General features: G+C 40.0%; 1 protein-coding gene across 2 annotated transcripts in view; it reads right to left on the bottom strand.

Annotated features, from left to right (window-relative positions):
* Positions 1 to 7,491, bottom strand: part of LOC133472212 (peroxisome proliferator-activated receptor alpha-like) — a 36,935-nt gene extending 29,444 nt beyond the window's left edge. Inside the window, exons 1-2 of one of the 2 annotated variants that reach the window (XM_061762762.1) lie at positions 7,213 to 7,491; positions 2,974 to 3,032 (exon numbers count right to left, since the gene is read on the bottom strand). The gene's annotated coding sequence lies outside the window, so the exon portion shown is untranslated. The remainder of the gene's footprint in view (positions 1 to 2,973; positions 3,033 to 7,212) is intronic. The other variant, XM_061762763.1, reaches the window with a different exon arrangement.
* Positions 7,492 to 16,882: the final 9,391 nt, after the last annotated feature.

Genomic DNA, 16,882 nt, shown 5'->3' with positions numbered 1-16,882 from the left:
ACAAAAGACATTATGTTCAGTTGCGCACAGAGTTATATCGTGGTTTACATGTATTTACTGGAGTGAGCAGGTCAATAGTCCTACTCGACTTCAAGTGAAAATAATTTCTTTTGATGCCAAGTTATACTGTAGTATGTACTGCACAGCCATTAGCACATTCCTTACTCTACTCATTTGTTTTTCATCAGTCTGTTATTTTACACGTTTTAACATACTATGCATTCTATATTTCAGTGCATGAGTTAACACGACATATTGTGAACAGCTTAAGTTTTTCCCTTCAAAACAGCTGTAGCCCCCCCCAAGGTTTATGATTTCCATAACATCTGTGCTAATTGCCATTAGCATGTCTATGGCTTTTCGCATTACGTATGTTAGCATTAGCTGATGTTTGTTTTTCTAATTCTTTGTTTTATGTGTCGGTTTTACAGTAAACTACAACTAGGAGTGACAAACAACTTGAAGCAAGCACGTGTTGTCTCTCATTTGGAGAATTGTTCGCTATCTATCAAAGTACACACAGCCACTCTTAAAAAAAAATAATAATAATTTAAATGAAAAAAAAAAACGGTACTAAAAAGACAATTTGAAGGCAAGCTGCGGCGGTACATGAATACTCAAAACGATATATTGTGCAACTCTATCGTGTATTACTGCCTAACTTGTGCATTGTATGCAACAATTCCTAATTGAATACTGTTTACAAAGTTATACTTGAGCGTCAGGTGTCACTTTCACTACATTGGGATTTGTGCAAAAATACCAACTGTGTCCCAAAGGTGCACAGGACATCCTTCTATTCAATTCCGTCCACGGAGTATTGAGTAGGAAATTAGGAAGAAAAGAACACTGGAAGGCTACATAAGATCATGTCGGGAAATATAGAGAGAGGAAAGACCAGCCTCCCTCTTGAATTAAACATCCAAACAGCTCTAATAAAAGGCAACAAATAATCCCAAAGTGTACAGTCGGGTTTGATCAAGTCTAATGAAGATGCATTCAAAAAAAGACCAATCTTAAAAAAGGGAGACTAAGGGCTTTCCAAGCCAATTGGCTAAAACGATTGACATTGTGTTGCTTCTTTTGAGTTATTTGACAGAAAATGAGAGGCAGTGGTGGCAATGTGACCGTCTCCTACAGTGTACAGCACATTAGCCTCTCAGGGGGGCTGTCTTGTTCCAGCTTTTCTCCACAAAATAGCTGATAGGAGCCTGGGGATGTCTCTTTCCAGCACATCTGGATAACACCTGATCTGAGCAGTGAACAACTGCCAATAAGATCCTTTTAGCAAACCTTGATCCAAAAGTAGGAAGGTGGGGGGTAAAGTATCGACATATTTCAATCATGCCTGATATATCAATTTGACGGGAAACCTTTAAGATGAAGCTTTTCCAAGTCACTCTAAATATTTTCTTTGTTTGATGTCTTTTTAGTGTGTGCTTTGGATTTCAGCAGAGAAATACCACTTCATTATTTTTGACAGCTGAATTTATGTATATACTGTTGATGAATTTCTGATTTATACTGTAGGTTTTACTTAGATCCTCTAATTTCGCCTCACCAGCTTTCCCTTGCACTAAACACAAAAGAAAGGTCCGAAGACCAAATCTGCGGAATTGCCTCCTCCAATCAATTAGGTCTGCTGAATATTTGGAATGTTTTAAGTGGCGCCGAAAAAACTCATCTTGGCAAGCCCTTCTGTCGACATCCTGTTCTCATGAATAATTCTTTTTGTTGTGCTTGTAATTCATAATTTAAATGAAACGTTTTTCTTTGTTTATCTATTTATCGTCTTTTTTGCGTGTTTGTCAATGTGATGTATGTATTTCAACACTGTTTTCTAATTAAACATGTTTTCTAATTTGCACATCTCATGAAGAAAACGGTTTGAATGCAAGTAATATACAGACATTTTTTCAAGTATAACATCTGCTGAAGTTACTGCACGTGCAATTGTATGTGAATATAATACAGCAGGATGCATTGTTGAAGCCACAGGGTCACACTGTCAAAAATTCAGCCTTCAAAGCATATTTGAAGGCAACAGAGAGTTGTTTCGAAAGTTGTTTTCCACCTTTTCTTACTGGACAGGGGATCATGTGTGCAGGGGGTCATGAGGAAAACCTTAAAAGTACCTCTCTGACTATTGCCAGCTGGAACATGAAAACAAAATTTTTTTAGCTCCTCCGTCCGTCCCTTTTCTGTCAAAAGCATTTCCTGCCGCAAAGCCTCCTGAAAAACTTTAAACTAGCTTGTCGTCCTGTGTTAATTAATATGTGACAATGTGAGTCCTTTTGAACTATGGGAGAAATTGGGTAGGAGTTTTTTTTTTTTTTTTAACTCAACACCCTTTATCTTGAACTTGACATTGGCTTGATGTGATGAAATTATTATCCTACTCATGTAAACAAACAATTTCCTTTACTTGAAGAATTCTCGTCCTGACACAAACGGCACAAGTTTGACACCAGCCTCACATTACACAGCACAGTTATGAATCTGTCGAACGCGGACATCAGCCAGCCAGAGGACGACCGCAACTGAGCTCAAGTCAGTAAAGCGCTCAAAACCACATTTTCAAACTGCGTCGAGTCCACAACAGGGACATCATGTTTGGATTTATGAGGGCAATGGGACGTCATATTGTTCACAACCACTTCATGGAGGAAAATAAAAATGATGCATCAGTACAATACGGCCGTTTTATCTCCCCAGAGTATTGTTAAATAACACCCACCATGTTGAAATATGTAGCTTATTTATTAATGATGTGCTCTGCCAACATGAAACATTAGTTTAATCATATTCGGGTATTATCATGATTAACAATCTTGGTTTCTGTCTGCTCATCACACTGTGAGTACAATGTAAAGGTCTATTTCTGCCATAATTTGAAGGTGCATCCGATTTTGCTTCAAGCTGATCATTCATAAGACAATCTGCAGAGGAGGTTTAGTATAAACAGGAGCATACCAGTCGTCAGGCGTCCGACGGCCTTCTGCTCTCACGGGTGCTCCTGGACTCTGATGGCCCTGCAGCAAACACACGCAACAGAAGCAGGCTCAAAAATCCAAAAAGTGAGGAACGCCGAAAGGTCGTGGAGTTCGGGATTTTGATGCGAGACAAAAAATGAGTGGTACACAGAATGTGGGTGCAAGATGAGCACACAACGTTCCTGCCGGAACATGTCTGTGTTGTCTGGCACTGGACCACATTGCTGCTTCTCTTCAATTTATATTTCTTACACACATTTAAAAAAAATCCCTTTTGTAATGTTTTCATACTGAAAAACATAAACAAAAAGAGATTCCTGTTCTTTCATTATTGATTTATTATCTATGATAACAAATAGTGTAATGTCTTAGGACTGCAGCTATAGAATATTTTAGTATATTTGAGTATCCTACTAAAAGTTTTATCGAATAATCGAGAATTCGGAGGAACTTTATTTTTGCTTGATTAAAGCGCTATTATGAATACAGAAGGAAAAATAAGCCATTTCACGTAATAATGAATAAACAATTGGATTTCATTTTGTAGCTAATAAACCCTTCTATTCCTTAAATTCACATTGAGCAGCAAACTACATTTTCTTGTCTATAAACATTTTCAGTATGGGAATTTCCAACACAAATATCAATAAATAAAAGAAATATCATTTTTTTGTTTCAACTTCGCTTTTCTTGCAAGTATAAAAAACATAAGGCATAATTAAAAAAAAAAAAAAAAAAGGCATGAGCAGCCTTTATGTTGTGCAATTTCATTTGAGCAGCTAGCATTTTAGCACATGACAACAACACAGTTGGTTCATGGCTGTGCGTTTATGAGCTTAGACCAGACTAAACTGAAAAATGAAATTCCATGACCCATTTTACTCTCAAGTCCTCTCTGACCAACTTTGCCACGTTTCACAACCTTCTCCTAAGACGTGCCACTAACAAACACATCCCTCGTAATCATTTTTTTTTTTTCACCTACAGTACATGACTCAAAATGTAGCCACTTGCAGATCAGATGGTGGTACACTGGCCATATGTCCCACAGTGATTAACTATTGGCCTAGACTGAGCAAAAGCAAGCACCCGGAATGAAGTCACGTTATAGTTGTGCACATAATGTAGTCACCATCATAATAAACAGCCCACAAATTCGACAGTATTCATAATTAACAGAAACAGCCCTGCGCAGGGATAGTGTTATGTTAGGAAGAACCACGGTGATTTGCGGTACGTTAACTTGACCTTGTCTCGGGTTTTCCGCTGCATCCTGTGCGTCTTTGACAGAGATGTTGCGCGATTGATGTGCTTGAGAGATGTCTTCTCTCCCATCTTCCTCTAAACGAGGGCGGTTTCCAAACTATAATAGTGCATTATCGCACGTCACAGCCATTTTCCCGCTCCTTGAATCAGATGTGCGCGCTTCGCTTCCGCCTCCTTCCCTCGCGTTGATGACGTAAGCGTGTTGTGCTTGTGCGTCTGCTCCATTGAGCTTCACAATTAAATAATTCCTGCCATTGACAGGCAGCTACTGTATATACCAATAGCATCAAACTGGGAGGGCTGGCAGTGAATGAGCTAAATAAGCGGATCCCAGAGAAAGAGAAAAACTCCTCAATCGTTTTTTTGTACTCAAAGCACTTGAAAAACTCGAGTACTCGTGACAGCCCCATAATGTAGTACAAGACGACCAACCGTCGTGTTGAAATCGAGGACTCTATTCTTCTGGTGTTGTGGTCAAAACAATCAAGGGCTGGAAAATGACAGCACTTTTCTCTTCTATTCTATTTCGAGTCAATTATGTTCCAAAAAACATGTATTTTGGAATATTTCTGCGGTATCATGACAGCAATGACCTTCTTGAGGTTAAGAAGGCACTGTTGCATACTTGATGTTCAAATATGCATCACGTTAGTTCTCTAATTGCTCCAACGTGATTCCAAATATTCCACTGAATTGCAGAAGAGTAACCCTTTCAAATACGAGTGTTCATCTGCTTGCATCCCCATAACAAGACGATGGACACAACACCCTTTATCTTGCTCTTCAGTATGGCTCTTAGTGGAAGCTGGCTTTAATATTTCATTCGGTGCTCATGCTCAAAGCGGTGTATCTGCTATTTATAGCGATGGGAATGCAGCAATTTGTTCTCTCCATGCTATCACCGATTGAAGGCATAGAGGGACTCTTCACTGGCCTTAATAAAGAAAGCTACTGGCACGGTTTCTTCGTGCCTCCTGAGCATGTCAAGCAGCCAGCCTCTTTGCGCTCATGTTTAAACTCAACCGGAGGAACCTGCACTGCTCCCCACAGAGGTCTGCTTCATTTGCTTTTTCGTCTCTCCTTTCCTCTCCCCTCCCCATCTTCTCACAGGATTCATGAACTCTCCATGAACGTGCACATTCCCTGCTGAATGCCACCGTCTCTCCTGCAATATGAGGAATAGAACTAAAAATGGGTGCAGAAAAGGAGAAAGAGACAATTGGAAATGAAGTGGGAGAAGAACAGATTGTAGAGTACTGAATCAATACAGAAGCTGTGCTCGCTCTTTTTTCCCCCTCAGTGTCTGTTTGCCAGTATTTTCTGCCTCTCCTCTTTCTGTCTTTCTCTCTCGCTCTCAAAATGATTCACAGTGGAAAGAAAAGGCCTTTTCCTTGTCCTCGGTTGAACTCCACATCAGCTTCCTGTTAGAAAGGCAAAGAGGAAACACCCAGAGCAACACGCGCATGCGCACACAAACACACACAGAGCGAGGCCTTCACTGGTGGATTCTTTGCTGCCGGAGAAATTAGGTCAAGCACTTAAGTACCCTGCACGGTAGATGAACGCAGATTTAAAACGGCTACGGCAACTGTTTGGTCAGGACAGCGGAGGCATTCACACGTATTCATAAAGTATGCAAACGTAAAATGAAAGTTGATAAACATGCATCTGTGTATATTAGAACACAACATGGCATGTCAATACGTACAAGTGTGCCTAAAAGAAACCTTAAATGACCTCATTAGGGACATCAGAACACGTTCTGCAGCAATATCAGCCGTATTCGCCTAAAGAAATCCCCAGAACGCCGTGTCCTGCCCTCTGGCCTAAAATACCCTCAAAAGGAACAAGCCACATTGCAAAGCACATCCCATCAACTCTTCAGAGAGGGGCAGATTTCACCTCGCTATCTCAGCGCTCAATCAATCGCGTGAGATATGACGGCGCAGGGAGAGGGATGATTAATCTGAAAATCCCTGTGATTCTAGGCCTCTTGTTACACAGCCACGTTGGCCACATAAAAGGCTCGAGCTGGGTAAAATCAGACTGCCGGTTTTCACCCCACGACCATGTGCTTGCTCCTGTGTGTGCCACAGACTCACCGAGGAGAACTGAGCCCCCGGGGCCATTGTCCTGCCACCTGTGTTGCTCCTCCATTTTCTCAAAAGGCACGATGCCATTTTTTCCTGTTTATAGCAGCGAGTGCACTTTGTAAACATGCAACGTCAGGGTATTAATACATCACATGAGAAAGTGCGGGCACCCAAAAGGGCAGAGCTTTCCCTCCTCTCAGCAAAAGAGCAAGTCACCGGATCTTTTTGTTGGGAAGCCAGGGTGCATGGACCTATAGGGGCAGACGCGCATCGAAAAAAAAATGCACTGATAAGTGCGGTATGACTGTTGCAAACACTTAAGTGAGTGACATTGTGTTAGGTTGGGAATGAATTAAAGCAGCTCACGCAAGCCTTTTAACCATAAATAAATCACATCCAGCCACAGCTGTGCAAGCCCATCTCACGTTTCATTGAATTAATTTTCATCAAAAACATCTCGCAGGGGGAAACCACAGTGACACATCGTCGGGAAACCGCACTCCTCGACCATATGTGACCATAGGTGAATCTCGGGTCATGACTTTTCTCGTTTAAAGCAATTTCTGGTCACTTCCTACCGGCGACGGGCTTGACGCTCTCCCCCCGCACGGAGGTGCTTGTGAGCGGCTAACCGGCCGAGCTCACGTCGGAGCGGACAACAAAGGGCAGGAATAGACGTGTGCCAGTCCTAACTGTGCCACTTCACGGCCAGGGCTAATTTACCCTTAAAAGACTCAAATTGTGCGATTAGATGGCCCGGCCATAACGATGTCCGGACACCTGCGGTAAATATAAGCACGTCTTGTCTACGTAACTACAAAATAAACAACCAGGAAGAGAGTGAATGCACAAGTACGTACCCAGTGTCACGTTCAAGTCCAACGTTCTCGAATTCTCGTCTAGCCCCAAGCAAAGAGACATTCCAGACGGCGAAGGGGGAAAAAAAGAAAAAAAAAAAAAAAAGTGTCCGTGTTCAGAGACGGCAGCCGGGTAATCATGACGCCGCTCTCCGCTCCCTCCTCCCCGGGCCAGGCTGCTCGGTTCAGCGGGGACACGGCGCGTCCTCTGCCCGCCGCTCGAGCAGATGCGTCAAGTTCAGCTGAGGTGAAAGCAGCCCGTTACACAAGCAGCCACCGCTCCGACATCGAAGTCCACTTGTTACTGAATGTCTGATAAAGAGAGGAGAGGAGAGGGGGGGGGGGGGGGGGGTTAAAAAAAAAAAAAAAAAAAAAACAACAAAAATAATAAAGTGAAAAGACACTTGACGTTTTAAAAGCAGCAAAAGTAGGCTACGTCGAGACGATTATTGAGGGCTGCCTCACACCCCCTCCTTTTTTCCCCCTTCCGCGAATGAAAAAAAGCCCTACTTAATATTGCCTGATGCCAATGTTGTATAATAAAAATTATAATTAAAAGCTTACTTTGATGGCAAAATAGCCGTGTCAAGTACATAAAAAAAAAAATACAATACGGTGATAACATCAACGTTTTAGTCAATTCTAGCCATTTTTCTTCCGTGTCATTTTGATCGATTGCATGGCAAATAGCTTGTTTGAAGAGTGCATGTTATAATCTCACTATTGAACAAAATGAAGACTTCAATAGCTGTGACGACACAAATGCATTCAATTTAAAATTCTAATTGTAAGCTACTTAGCTCGGTTTGACTAATTAGCTTCGAAAAGACATTAAAAGTGGATTTCCACACACCTACAAAACGCTGTTAATTAGCTCCACATGCTTACCTCCGTCATAAAAAGATGCTAAATATTTAATTAAGTTTCAGTTTACCTGTACACACAAACATACACGCAAAAAAAGTGATTAAAACTGTAAATATCACTGGCAAAACATGAAAATAATCCTCTCAACTGGTTATGGGTCCTAATGAGGCAGTGATAATGATCATGTTTTTTGGGGGGGTTTAAAAAGTTACCTAGAACTTTTTCTACACGTGTTAAATGAATTGTGAACTGTAACACAACAGTTTGTACGAATAGACTTAAAAGGAAAAACAAGTTAATTGGTAAATATATTTTTGCAGCTACATAACAGTCAGGCATAATATAGGACATCAAAAGAGGGAGATGTAAACATTTCATATTCCTAAGGACCTCTTGCGGACTACAAATTCAAATTTTAACTGTTATTTACACCCAAATCTAAATTAACAATTGCATAACATTGTAATCCTAATTATGAATAACCGACGCAAATATAGGGTTTATAGTGTTCCAAATTTCCATATAAAACTTAACTAAACCAAAACGTAGTGTTTTCCATTGCATTATTATTTTTATTTCTGTATTTAAAAAGAAGGGGAAAAAACGAAAAAAAAGACTTGTGTAGATGTTTAATATTTATGATATCCTTAAGATCTTGAGCTAATATGTTTAATATTAAATATAGTAGTATATTAAAATCTTTAATATTATTAGTAAATTGGCATGCCTGGTTTAACTTGTAATTGTGGAGACTACTAAAACAGTGAATTTTCTTTGTGGATAAATAAAGTATCAAACAAAAATTAAAAAAACAATACACTTAAATCAATGGGTCACCAGCTAAAATACCAAAGAGACCTAAGTAGTATATTATGAGATTTTTATGGTGATATTGCATGCATTTGCACCCATTAACTTTGTCTGTACAGTAATCATAAAAATAGGCATACGATAGGATTGTGTATGTGTGTGTGTCCACTCACCTTGACTTGTCTATATAAAGCATGTAGGATGAAAAGTTTAAAAGTTGATAGACTTTCATACCGATGGAGCTTCCAGTGCCTCAAGACAAACAGTGAAATGTTTGTTGTTGTTTTTTAATCTTCAAATAACTTGAAGTGTGTGTGTGCACGAACAACAAATGTGTGTATTTGCCGGTCCATTGGTTAAACTGAAAGCCTCAAGTTCACAATAAAAACTTCAATCAATTCTAAATGAATACCTGTAAATGTGTATTACGATTCCTTATTGTTGATATATATAATAATGTAATAAAATCGTGTGTCCTAATTTATTACAAAACCTAACAAAGTAGGAGCAGTGGGAGAATTTTTACCATTTTGACACCAGCACTTTCACATTTACAGTGTTTGAATGATATGAGTTAACTACATTATTTTATTCGTGTATTATTCACATGCACATTTGATTTTAGATTTTCTCCTATTTGTATATTTTACACAATACTTTACACGCTGTTGTGTGTTGATGTAAAATTAAAGTATTGAATCTCATATTATTAAATAAAAGCACATGGATCTGCCTCCAATACTCCATGTGTATCTTGAATAAAGAAATTTCATTTGAATTAAATTTTGTACGATGTGTAATTAAGATTTTCTTTGTGATGTTTATCCATTGTGTTTTGATTTGTGTAAATAAGGGGAACCAAGCAAACTGATAGTTCTATAACTCTTTTGTTTTATGTTTTATGTGAATAAAAATTACACGGGGGGGGGGGGGGGGGGGGGGATAATGGGAAAAGATGCAGTGGTGTGAAAAATCACAATAGATCATTTATTAGTGGTGCCGGTGTTTGGGTCATATCAGCTATTCGCATAAAACCCATCGAGCTTTCATTTTATTGACTTTATACACTCATACCATCAATTAAGAGATTATTAGGAAGAGTACCGAGCCTGGTTTTGACTGATAGTATAATTATGAAGTGATCAGAGGAGGTGGTGGCCAAACATACAGCTGGAACCTCAGCTGCATTCTCCAGTAGCTGAGGCCCCTTCTCGTTGGATTTCAGGCCATAGGATAGTTGCATGCAGCAGCCCAGATACCGGAGAGAGCAAGGAGGAGTATGGCGTGAGGAGGTGAAAATGGCCGGTGAGAGAGTAGGTGTGGAAAAGTGAGAAGTGGGAGGTGGCTTTTGCAAAAGGGCCAAACTGCCGCCTCTCATACCACCCAGCTTCTTACGCTTTTTCTACCCTTGCATGCACCCCTCAAAAAAAAGTGCTGCAGTGCGGCGCAGGCCCCACCTTGCACCACTATAAGATCGATTTTGTTCACCTCTGCACCGGGAGAACTGATCCAGGATCAGCCCAGTGCGTGCTCCTGACTGAAATGTGATCCTGGAGTTTGTGAAGTTCAATAAAACTCCTGAGGTGATTGTTTATGCAAAAGCGATCATACTCATACTTCGAGTAAAGGCCGTGGTGAGTGGTCAGGGCCAGCAAGGCCTTCTCTGCTGTCCTACACCCTAGCAAAAGCACTGACCTACATTTACAACCGAAATTCAAATATTAGCACTGGGTAAGGAAAGTATTCAGACCCCCTGAAATTTTTAACTCTTTGTTACATTGCAGCCATTTGCTAAAATCATTTAAGTTCTTTTTTTTCCTCATTAATGTATACACTGCAACCCATATTGACAGAAAAAAAATTAACTGTTGACATTTTTGCAGATTTATTAAAAAAAGAAAAACTGAAACATCACACAGCTGTAAGTATTCAGACCCTTCGCTGTGACACTCACATATTCAACTCGGGTGCTGTCCATTTCTTCTGATCATCCTTGAGATGGTTCTACACCTTCATTGGAGTCCAGCTGTGTTTGATTATACTGATTGGACTTGATTAGGAAAGCCACACACCTGACCTTACAGCTCACAGTGCATGTCAGAGCAAATGAGAATCATGAGGTCAAAGGAACTGCCTGAAGAGCTCAGAGACAGAATTGTGGCAAGGCACAAATCTGGTCAAGGTTACAAAAATAATTCTGCTGCACTTAAGGTTCATAAGAGCACAGTGACCTCCATAATCCTTAAAAGGAAGACGTTTGGGTCGACCAGAACCCTTCCGAGACCTGAAGGACTCCAAGATAGTGAGAAATAAGATTCTCTGGTCTGATGAGACCAAGATAGAACTTTTTGGCCTTAATTCCAAGCGGTATGTGTGTAGAAAACCAGGCACTGCTCATCACCTGTCCAACACAGTCCCAACAGTGAAGCATGGTGGTGCCAGCATCATCCTGTGGGGGTGTTTTTCAGCTGCAGGGACAGGACGACTGTTTGCAATCGAAGGAAAGATGAATGCGGCCAAGTACAGGGATATCCTGGGCGAAAACCTTCTCCAGAGTGCTCAAGACCTCAGACTGGGCCGAAGGTTCACCTTGCAACAATGACCCTAAGCACACAGCCAGAGCCCTGACTTAAACCCAATTGAGCATCTCTGGAGAGACCTGAATATGGCTGTCCACCAACGTTCACCATCCAACCTGACAGAACTGGAGAGGATCTGCAAGGAGGAATGGCAGAGGATCCCCAAATCCACGTGTGAAAAACTTGTTGCATCATTCCCAAAAAGACTCAGGGCTGTATTAGCTCAAAATGGTGCTTCTACTAAATACTGAGTAAAGGGTCTGAATACCTATGGCTGTGTGATATTTCAGTTTTTCTTTCTTTAATAAATCTGCAAAAATTTAAACAATTCTGTTTTTTTTCTGTCAATATGGGTTACTGTGTGTACATTAATGAGGGGGAAAAAATGAACTTAAATGATTTTCGTAAATGGCTACACTATAACACAGAGTGAAGAATTTAAGGGTGTTTGAATACTTCCCGTACCCACTGTATTTCATGAAACTGAATTAAGTTATTCCAGACGGTCTATTCTTTTCATTTCAAAGTGTTTCTCATGGCTTACCGCTTCCAGTACATGTGGAAGTTAGATATTTTTAGTGCAATCAGATTTCTGCCTCTAAGTGTTGCCATGTCAATCTAATCTGCCCAGGAACTTCAGAATCAGTACTACTACTTCAACTACAGTACACTAGAGATTTCTTTAAGCCCCCTGGCCCTCAATGACATCAGCATTTTTACATCCTCTGAGTGGTTGGTCAGAGGAAAACTTGTTACAGAATGCCGATTCCGATAATTGGCCGAATAAAATTCTGACAACTGATTAGCTGGCAGATTAATTAAAAAAAACATTTGATGAACATTTGACTGTTTTATAATGCTTTCTCCTTTAGTATTTGTTTAACTTTACAACACAGAGAAACATCTGCAGAATTCGGCCAATTTTTGCCGGCTTTTTTTTTTCTTTTTTTTTTTTTAAATGTTCATTTGTCACTTATTTTGTAATGTGTTTAAAAAAGTAAAAATAAAAAAATAACCGCCTGATATTTGGCGATTTGTAAAGTGCTAATATTGTCTGATTAAATTCGCCGGCAGATGAATCGGTCGAGCCCTAATTGATACATTTAATAATCAGCATCTCTGGTGAGAAAGATGCATTTCATTGACATATTTCATGTTTTTGTCATGTTATTAGAGGGGGCGGGGGGACGACGACAATGAGAACTGCTCCAGATGATGTACGTGGCACCGTTGGATGCTGCAATATTGTGTTTTTGAATAATTTTGAAGTTTTCTTTTTATTGATTTTTTTTTTTTTTTTTTTTAAACAATTGGACGTACTAGGCCCAGGTACCAAATGCCCAGCCCATCACTGAGTAATGGCATAATGAAAATGCATAGTGCATATAATGGATGTCCATGTTCAAATATCTAGTCAGAAATCTGATATGGCCCCACATGCATGCACTGTCTGAGTGGGTTCATGCACCTGTGAAGGCATTATCACTTTATTATCAGCAGCCCAGTGGTTGTACAGTATGTTGTGGCTTGGTTGCCGTGGGTAACGAGTCAATGATTACCCAGTGAGGCCTGGATTGTCCTCAAGTGCAGGTCAGAACCCCGGGGGAGAGAGTTCGGGCCGCATCTTTTTCACTGGGATGGGTGATTAAACAAGTTTATCAATTCATTCGAGTTGATTGCTCAGGACAATTATTTTGGCGGCTTCCATAGTTCAAAGCGTGGGCTCGTTGACAACTGCTTACGAACAACAGGGATGAGAACAGGGAGGAGAGCTCGTTCACAAAATCATAGTCAGTATTGCCAAGTTGGCGAATTTTTTGACCCCCTCATTTATAAATTGCAAAAGCAGTGATTTGTCGACATGTTGGAAACTTTTTTGACCCAAGGTATGTGCATCTAAGCCGCAAATATTTTGCTGAGGTCGCCTTGCCTCCCCTGGACAACTCTATGTGAGAAAAGAGCTGAGCCAGCCGAACCATACAGTTTGATGGCGCATTTCAAGATCTTGAATTGTGGAAGATTAAAAATGTTAATTTATTAAGGACCATGTTTACAGACACAAAGGTTTGAGATCACCAAGAAAAGTTCATGTTTTCCATAAAAACACACCATTGTATATACTGTTGAAAGGTTTGCGGCTCACTTTGAAATATCCTTTTTTTTTTTTTTTTTAATTGTTTTTAAAGATAAGCATTTTTTTATACATTAACAATGTCTGTACTGTATTTCTGATTGGGTTTTTTTCATTGAAAAAAATTACTTTTTTTTTTTTTAAAGATTTCTAAGTGACCCCAAATGTTTGAATGGTAGTGTAGATCTATATTATATCTAGTGTACATATGCACGAGTGCTTTTCTTTAAAACAAAATAAGGATGTTTCTAAGTGACCCTAAACTTCTGAACGGCACTGTACATGTTTTTACATTTTTTTCCATGAAGCACTTATTTTCAAAATACCTGCAAAGAAAAAAATATATATTTGTATTATTTCTGTGGAAGTTGATGCAAAATAATCCTAGGGAAAAACAAGTTTGAAATCTTTTTTTGGTATCAGGAGAAAAAAAAGTAAAAGTCACTGTTTTTTTTATTTTTCTATGAGCGAAGGGGAAACAATATTTTGTGACTAAAATCACACATTTTCCATGGTCCGGCCCTATCACACACTAAATATCATGCAAATTCAAATCAAGGTGCTCTTTGTCACCCTTGTTTTTGGATTACTTTCGGTGTGAGGCTGCCACGTGTTCAGTAAATCAATGACCGTGCCGCTTTGCACTTGACCTCAAAGCTTAGAGACACACAGAGGGGTGCTCTTTCTTTGCATGCACCTTCCTGCAATGGGCCCATAACAGCACAATGCCTCTCAGTGTGGTTCAATCACACAATGCCAGGAATGGCTGCATTTATGCAGGCGACATCCTGGCAAGGAAATTCAGTAAAATGCCATCTGTGAGGCTTCTGTGGTCACACTGACCCCTTGACCACGATCAACTTGAAAGTTGGTCGAGACGGATCTAACCGGTCATGTCTGGATGCTTGGAGACGGTTGGGAAAGCAGTATGGAAGTATATCTGTGCCGTCTGAGTTTGAATTTCCAACACAGATTTACAAAGGTCTACCTATCCTTCCAGTGTCAGCGTCACATACCAATGGAGCATAACTCGATTGGCTGGATATTGGATGAATTACGAAAGGTTTGATTGCTTCTCTCTGGCTGTCGTCTTGTGGTATTTTTGTGCCATTTATGTTTGTATTTAGATGTTATTCTTTTGTTGAATGTTGTTGAAATTTTTGGTGTGTTAATTTTTCTTGACAATTTTTTGGAACTTATATTTTGATGGTTCAAAAAGTTAGTTTTACACCTCTTGTGGTATTTTGGTGCCATCAAAGTTTACGTTTGAATTGAAATGTTTTTTATTTGGTTTTTTTTTAAATACAGAATTTGTCGAAATGTTGCATTTCTACAAATTGATTTTGTTAAATAATTTTAGTTTTCAAATTTGTTATATGTTGAACTTTAAAAAAAAACAGAATACTGAATAATTTTTAAAAAACTGAACACAGGGACAATGAGCGATCATATAACAAGTTTTAAAAATATATATATAGTTACACTCCTCCCACATGCTTCAAACACAAATAAACAAAACAATACACGTAAAATTGCAAGCATAAAAAGTATGGAAAATACTGCAAGTATTGTAGTGTCTGTGAGTTCGTTATGTGCCGACAAGAGGTGGAGCCTGGTGGGGTGGCATTTGATGTTGGCAAGTTGGAGGGAGGTCGGCCGGCTGGCCAAGCTATGGTGAGTCTGTGTGTGAGTGTCTGGGGGTGAGCTGTGGCCAACAGCAGCTCCTGCGTGACCGTGCACATTGAGCTTATGTGCTTCATTGTTCTACTGATGCTCAAGTGGCCATGTTCATGTTTTCTCCATTTGTGGATAATGGCTCTCACGGTGGTTCACTAGAGTCCTAAAGCTTTAGAAATGGCTTTGTAACACTTTCCAGACTGATCAATTACTTTATTTTTTATCTGTTCTTGAATTTCTTTGGATCAAGGCATTTTGTTGCAGTTTTTTTTAGCTCTTTTGGCTGACTTCATTTCGTCAGACAGGTTCTTGACTGAATATGTCTGGAGTGTGCGCAGTGACACTGAACTCAGTTTCCCAAAAGATGTGAATAAGCAGAATGAATTCATGATTTAACAAGAGGAACAATTACTTTTTCACACAGGGCCAATTAGCTTTGAATAGTTTGTTCCCCTTAATAAATAAAATCACCAATTAAAGACTGCATTTTGTGTTTATTTGGGTTATCTTTGATATTTACATTAGTTTGATGATCTTGAACATTAAATTGGGGAGATAAAAAAAACAAGAATTTGAAAAGTGGGCAAATAGTTTTTCACAGCACTGTACAGACAACGAACCATTCACACCTAGGGACAATTTAGTCTTCAATGAACCTAACATGTATGTCTTTGGAATGTGGGAGGAAGTTGGAGTACCTCGAGAAAATAATTTATTCCCAACAGTCTATTCTTTTCACTTCGTAACTTTTCTCTTGGTTTCACTGCTACCTGTATTTGTACGTTAGATTTTTTATTTTATTTTTTTTGGTCCAATCAGATTACAGCCTCTAAGTGCTGCCGTGTCACTCTCATCTGTTCAAGGCCTTCAGAATCAGTAGTGCTGACCAGTGTAACAAACTATATTAGCAATGGGACTGTTTTCTTAACCACTGAGATTTCAGAGGGCCAGCTAGCTGGCCCACAATAACGTCAGCAACGTTCCGTCTTCTGATTGGTTGCTAAGAGGTGGAGCAAGTAGGGTAAGTCTCCACTGAAGGCCCAGGTAACAAATGAAAGGCCCACCACTGCGTACATTGGTGCTGCTTGGCACAGATAAACTTCCATAAAACAGCATCCCAGCCATAGATTGTAACCGTGTATCTGTGACAGTCAATAGTACAAATGACTTGGATGGCATAGCTCTCCTTTCTCCCTTCCCTTCTTCCCTTCGCCCCCTCTCCGGTCTCTCCCCCTGGAGGACCACAAACAGCCATTGTCACTACAGACCACAAGAACAATTGGGTTCTTATGCTGCGGCCCCTCCCAGCATGGGAGGGTAAACTTCAGCAATGACTGCGCTAAGTAAATTATAGCTCCAACGGCCTGTGCGGTTTGGAAAGGATGCGCTTTGTGAGAGGTCCTGCGACGACGAGAGAACAAAAACAAATTAAAAAAAAAAAAAAAAAACAGTTCAGCACATGTGTTGCCTCCGCAGTTCAAAGAACAGCGAAATCTTTTGTTTTGGACATTTGGAAAGGCAGTTGAAGGTACTTTGGAAGCTGGGTTCCATCTTACGAAATGGTCACGTGACAGCAATGGACGCTATGCGGCTACCTCGCTCCCCTCCC

Source organism: Phyllopteryx taeniolatus, chromosome 22 (assembly GCF_024500385.1).
Source record: "Phyllopteryx taeniolatus isolate TA_2022b chromosome 22, UOR_Ptae_1.2, whole genome shotgun sequence".
NCBI lineage: Eukaryota > Metazoa > Chordata > Actinopteri > Syngnathiformes > Syngnathidae > Phyllopteryx > Phyllopteryx taeniolatus.
The sequence above is the reverse complement of the archived record's forward strand: the minus strand, read 5'-3'. Positions and strand labels throughout refer to the sequence as shown.